The sequence below is a fragment of the Nyctibius grandis genome, chromosome 3 (genome assembly GCF_013368605.1).
Source record: "Nyctibius grandis isolate bNycGra1 chromosome 3, bNycGra1.pri, whole genome shotgun sequence".
Classification (NCBI taxonomy): domain Eukaryota; kingdom Metazoa; phylum Chordata; class Aves; order Nyctibiiformes; family Nyctibiidae; genus Nyctibius; species Nyctibius grandis.
Window position 1 is genome coordinate 16,140,251 of NC_090660.1, and position 6,370 is coordinate 16,146,620.

A 6,370-nucleotide genomic window follows, 5' to 3' on the forward strand; every position below is an offset into this window, starting at 1 on the left:
TGCCAGTCCTGGGGACAGCTGCAGAAACACGTAACCTAAAAGGACCCCCATAAACCGTCTAGTCCATCCTCTTGCAGAGGTCAGGTGTGTCCAGGGCATCTCTGACAGATTTTATGTGTTGTCTTAACAGCAAAGAAGAATCCATAACTAACATGTTCTATTATTTTTATTAGGAAAACTGTTCTAATATAGAAATAATGACTAATACAGCTTCTTTACATAAGACTGATCCCTTCACCTCTCCTCCTGTGAAATGATGGCAATGATGAGTGTCTGCCCTCTTTGCCATGACCTTTCCTATTCTGGGGAACTGTTGGGTTCCCCACGGTGCTTTGCAGATGCTGTGGAGTTTGTGCCTCAGTACTACCAGCCACTACCAGACCAGCAGCAGCAGATCCATGTGGGAGGGCAACAGCAGCCCACAACTTGTCTTTAAGGGAGAGAGCCTTTTTAAAGCTGGAGGGCAAGCCTGAGAGTGATGAGAGAACTAAAGTGGTCCAGGAGCCTGGTCCTGTTTCCTGGTGGAAACTGAGGCCTCAAATTGTCATAGATCTGGAAGAAGTACAGTGGCCACTGAGGGTTTGATTTAATTCTGTGCTAGGCCCCATGGTGGATTTCATGGATGGGGTTCCTCAGCTGTGGAGGACTTCTGAGGCTATGTTTGTACCTGTCCTATTCCTGCCACATACAAAGAAAACATTAGCAAACAAAAGAACCCCATCAGTGTTATGAGGCTTTTGAGATTTATGTGGGTGCACTGGTGTGTAACGCTGGCCTGTTCTGGGCCTCTGGCTCTCTCCAAGTACTTGTCCTTTATTTCTCCCTGTGATGGTCAGCAACATATCATCTGAATTCCTAAACCACCCTTATCTGCCCTTTTAGGGGAAGACACAGGCTGATCTGTGCCTTCTGCTGGCCAGCAGGTTCATCTGCGAGGGGCAGGTGGCTCCAACCTTCCAGCTTTCTGAAAAGTGTCTCTTTGGAAAGACTGTGGGCGGCTGCAGTTATGGAGAGGTAGAACAGCCTGGTGATCACTTTCAAGCTGAAGTTTTCTCTCTGAGTCTCAGGACAGTTTTCTGTGCCTTGTTGGACAAGCTGAACAAACGGCTTCTTTCCAGGAACTCTTCAAAAAACACTGAGTGCAATTGTTTCCACTCTAAAAAAAAAAATGTTGGCAATGGAACTGGCGTGTGCCCAGCTCATCCCTGTTTTCCACTGTTTCTGGATCAGCTGGTACTGAGCCAGAACAGGAGTTTAATGCTCTGACAGCTCCAGGTGCAAGGGCTGGTCACACCTACTGTAATGAGGACACTCAGGACAGCTATGCTGAATTGCCAAACTAAGCTCATCGTAGTTTGCATACAGACATTTCATGTCCATCCACATTGTGAGGTGTTGTAAGGAAGGTGTAACTAAACCTGCAGTCCAGAGAATCTGGGATGTTTGTCAACTAAATAAAGCAAAAGCAAATCCAGACTTGGTATCTGGTGGGCCAATCATGTCGTTTTGGTCTTCTGCTGCCATCCCAAACATTACAGAAATCTTTTGATAACATTTTACTTCTGAGGTTTTTTGTTTTGGTTTGTTTTTTCTGCTTTTGAGCTTCGCATTGCGTATGCGGGTGAAGATGTGGGCTGAAAGCAGGAAGTAAGATGGCTAAATTTATAAGAATTGCATGGTTAAAAAGGTTTCAGTCTCATTCAGTGGTGATTTGCCAACAAGCGCTAGTCAAAAAAAGACAGAAATTAGAACTTATTTATGGTGCTTAGAAGTCAGTGTTGTTAGTTGTGACAGTCCTTCTTGAAATGAATAGGGAAAATAAATTGATAAAAAATGCAATCTGAATTTATGGAGAAATCTCTTAATTCTGATTGAGAAGAAAGGAAGGTTATCCTGAACTGGACAATAAGCCAGTACAGTTCTAATGCTTTTCACAATAATGCATTTAGGTGAGCAGAAGTTTTCAATTTTAGTATTAAAGAAAATAAGCCCATTAGTTCTCATTTTACTTTAACTGAAACTTTCACTAATGTCCACCAAACTTTCACTCACTTTGTACTAAAATTCTCAGCCATCTTATTAAAACTGACAGAAAAAAATGTAAATAGAATTCTAAATGCATTTTTTTTTTTTAACATGTAGCTGTTCTTATTGTCAGGAGGATGACAATTGCTGTATGTGAAATTTGCAGGTTTCATTTGCAGCACTGGAAAAATTGCAGGGGCTGATAAATAAAAAGTGTTAAAACTCCACAGTGCTAGACCAGGCTACCTCGAATGGTTACCAGTCTCATTAATCCTAAGAATTAAATCAAATTGCAATAAGCTTGTGCCGTAACAGGAAAGTGACTTCGCACAGGGGTATTTTCCTGGTATTAACTTTGAAGGCTGTATTATAGTCAGCTTTGCCTATAGAGGTTTAAATTTTTCTGCTCCTTCCTTTCTACCTGCAATTAGCTGCCAAGTATCTCTTTAGAGGTTTTTCCCTCTCCATGTCTCGTGTGAACTGTGAGCTCTGTAGGGACCTGCATTGTGGTGGGACCTGAGCATAACGGTGCTGTGGCTGTCCCCAGCTAAAGGCTCTGCTGGGACCAGCAGGTATGAGTGTTTCCTCACCCAGGAGGTTCCCAGCTCTGGTGATCAGTCAATGCTGAAATGTTAATTCTAGGCTCAGCACCCTGCCCAGAACTCTAGGGAGGGGCATCATCGGTGGGCAAAACCCTGAGGAGGTATTTGTCTGTAATCTTTCTGTAATCTACCTTTTAATCTAAAGCTAAAGCGTTATCTGGTCCGATTGATCCCACTGCTGTCCAACACCTGTCAAGGTATTACGTTGTACATCTGATTTTTCAGAAAGAAGCCATGATTTTAGCTAGCTTGGGCTCATCAATGCAACAAAACTTTTATATTTCTCTGAGCCCCCAGAGGGCTGAGGTGGGAGAAACTGCAGCATTGTGCAACCAACAGTGTTGACGCATGGGGAGAAGGGCCATATCTCCCTGGGGGATCCAAACGCAGAACAGGATGCCTCAAGAGACTTGGGAACCATCGTTGTTTGTGACTGACCACAGCCATGATTCTTCATTGCAGTTAAGTTCGGAAGATGACCACCTGAGGTCTCCCCTAGATGCTGAGGTGTGGTCTAGCAACAGCCAACAGAAATATAAGGGTGTACATGTAGAGGATTTTGTTTCCTCTTGGCTTCATGTTAAGTTCCAGTAAAGACACCACCTTTGCTCTGCACATCTGACTGGAGTACCTAGCATTTGCAGGTGTGGCAGTTCTCTGTGACAATCTGTTGCTTGGACAAGCTGGTTAGGTCTTGTTTTATTCTCTCTGTCGGATGTTAACAAAATGTTTTGTCGTTTCATCAGGGGCAATTGGTAATTCAGAAACAGCTATGGGGTATTTTGGCTGCACAATCCTAGGGAAGAAACTGGTCTTTTGTCTCCTTACTGAGTTTTCCAAAGAGATCAGAATTCCTGTGCATTCAAACTGCATTAAACCAATACTGCTGAATCTGGAGGAGTTTAAAAATGCCTTAGGATGGTTGGAAATAACTGGTCATGAAATGTTATTTCACTAAATCTTACTATTCAAAAAATAAGAACTTCACCAGTATTTAGAATTTTTTTTTTTTTTTTACATCGGTCTGCACCAAGCACTGTGACACAAATTCTTCAATAGGTGTTTCCTTGGTATTTTGTTCTGTGGAGAATATTCCCATAAATATACGAACACTAGCAGAGTAAGATGGAAGAAACAACAGTATTGCAGGAATAGACATTTCCCTGACTCGTTTGTGAAATGATTAACTACTGCCACTATGTTAAAGGACCTAAAATGAGGCTGCTGAAATGCGAGGCTCCTGCTCTGGACTAAGCCCTCTGCTACCCCAAACATTTGTTAGTTAAAGATCCTTTTATACTTTAACTCGAGTTTTGGAACTAAGGTTGGAATAATTCTCTTGGCTACTCTTTGTAGTGACTCGCCTGATTTAAAAGGAAACATCATGAATCTAGGAGCTTCATTTTTGTATAGATACAGTAAGTATTTTAATACCCTTAGAATGACAAGACAATTATCCAGTACTAAAACTTGAGAGTACCCTAAGCTTAAATTTTTTGCATCTCTTTCGTGGAGCGTAGGCCCTTCAGGCTTTAGGATATCTACTAACATAGTAGGATTTTTCTTTGAAAAAAAAAGTTGTACATGAATTATGGATGATATTTATTATTGGCTGTTCCTCTCTTCAGCACAGCCTTTTGGTAACTTGCCTATTGCAAAGTATATTCCTCTGCAAGCAGGCAGCTAACCTCAGTGACATTGTTCCAGGAATTAAATATTAAACCAAAGAAAGAACTATCTACACCTGCCTTTAAATGTTAATTTTTTGAAACCTGGATTAAAAGCACCTTACTGCAAGAAATCAGTCTTGGTTTCTTTAGGCTATGAGGCTTCTTGATAACATAGATCAGATGGGGATCTATTTGTTTCCCTGTGTTTTTTCTGAAGTTGCAAGTATGTTACACTTGCTATTTCAGAACATCAAATAAAAGAAATTCAGTTATGATTTTTGGAACACATTCAGAGAAAAAGACCAGAGCGTTGCCTGAAAATGTGTGGGAGAGGACCACCAGCAACAAAAAAAAATCCCCAGACTAAATAGAAGAGGAAAGCATGTTGCCCTTATACCCTCTCCCCAGCCTGAAACGCAGCTACAAGTTACCTAATTCTAGCTTTATTCTGATGAAATCAATGCTGTTTTTACAGGACTACATTTGACTTTTAGCATAATGTGATTTAACAGGGCAATAATTCTTTAGATCCAAATGGCTGTAACATTTCCAGTACTACTAAGAAACTAATACTGCCACTTCCTTTCTCTCTCCTTATTAACCACAGACCACTCTCTATTGGTTCTCTATGTGGTAAAGTTCTCCCCTGAGTTTTTGAAAGGCATGTGCCAGAACACGCATACGCCCCTGCACAGTGTGCTGTACAGCAGGCACTGAAAGCGTGTCAGGACAAGGACATGAACTCTTGGCTCAGCACCCACTGTCACTGCACAGTTGAAGCACTGCAAGAGCAGCACCTTCCAGCAAATGTGGTTTAATCTGTTATGTGTCCACAGCCAAGAGAAAGTGCAGAGCTCTGATTACCTCTTCTCTGAACAGATATAGCAGAGCTAGACATGAAATAAAGGAAAGGGACAAGAATTATGAGGCACATGGTACAATTTCTGTATGAGAATGGACTACACAGACGAGGACTGAGATTGACTGCGGAAAGTTACAGTTGAATAGTGTTTCTCAGATCCTCCCCCCCATCATATACCCCCTTGTACAGTGGTTTCAAATTAGAATGATATTCCTGAAGAATTTACTTTAGGAGGAGTTAAAGCATGTGGAGAATGGTGATCTGGCTGATAGAGTCTACTTGCATTTCCAAGAGGCTTTTGACAAAGTTTTGTATCATTTTTTTTAAAGAAAACTAAAGAAGTAGGGATAAGAAAGAAGGTCATGGCATGGAGACGTGTTTAAAGATAGGACAAGGAGAGCAACAGTAAATGATCAGCTCTCAGAACAGAGGGAGGTTACAAGTGCAGGGATCTGAGCTGTTGAAAATGATCTGGAAAAGGATATAAGCAATGAGGTTGAGAAAGTTTGCTGATGATACAGATTACTCAGAGGAAGGGGGACAAGGAAAACAAAAGAATTCTTCACAAAAGATTGTGAAGAATTCTGGAAAAATGGTTGATTGACTGGGCAATAAGATGGGAAGTGAAATTCAAGCTATATAAAGGGGTGCACATGAAGAAAAAAAATTACCCTAAATTGATGTATAAAATAATGGCCCCTGAGCTGACCATTACCACTGACAGACAAGGGTTACAACAGATGAAAACATCAGCTAAAGCAAATCATATGTCAGAGAATATTAGGAAAGGAGCAGAGAAAGTCATATGAATCATGGAGTTGATTCTGTGTGTGCTTCTGGTCCCCTCTTCTCAGTACTGGGATAGTGAGACTGGAGGAGTTCAGAGAAGAGCAACAAGGGTGACCAAAGGCCAATGCCTTCTCTTGAAAGAACAGCTGAGCAGGACAGGACTCCATGGCCTGGGAAGGAGATTAGGAGGGGAGGCGATGCACATCTACAAAACTCTAAGCGCCATGTAAGAGAATGGATGGGACTGGTAATTTACTGTTGACTGGGGGGAATCAAATGAAGTTACTGGAACCAGATGCTTCACCCTCCCCAGGATCCCTCCGCACTCCAATGCTTCATGCAAGGAAAAAGCTGACCTGCTGAACTTTGCCAAAAAATATTGGCTGCGTCAAGTTGGCATGAATTCAAGACAAGACTGAACA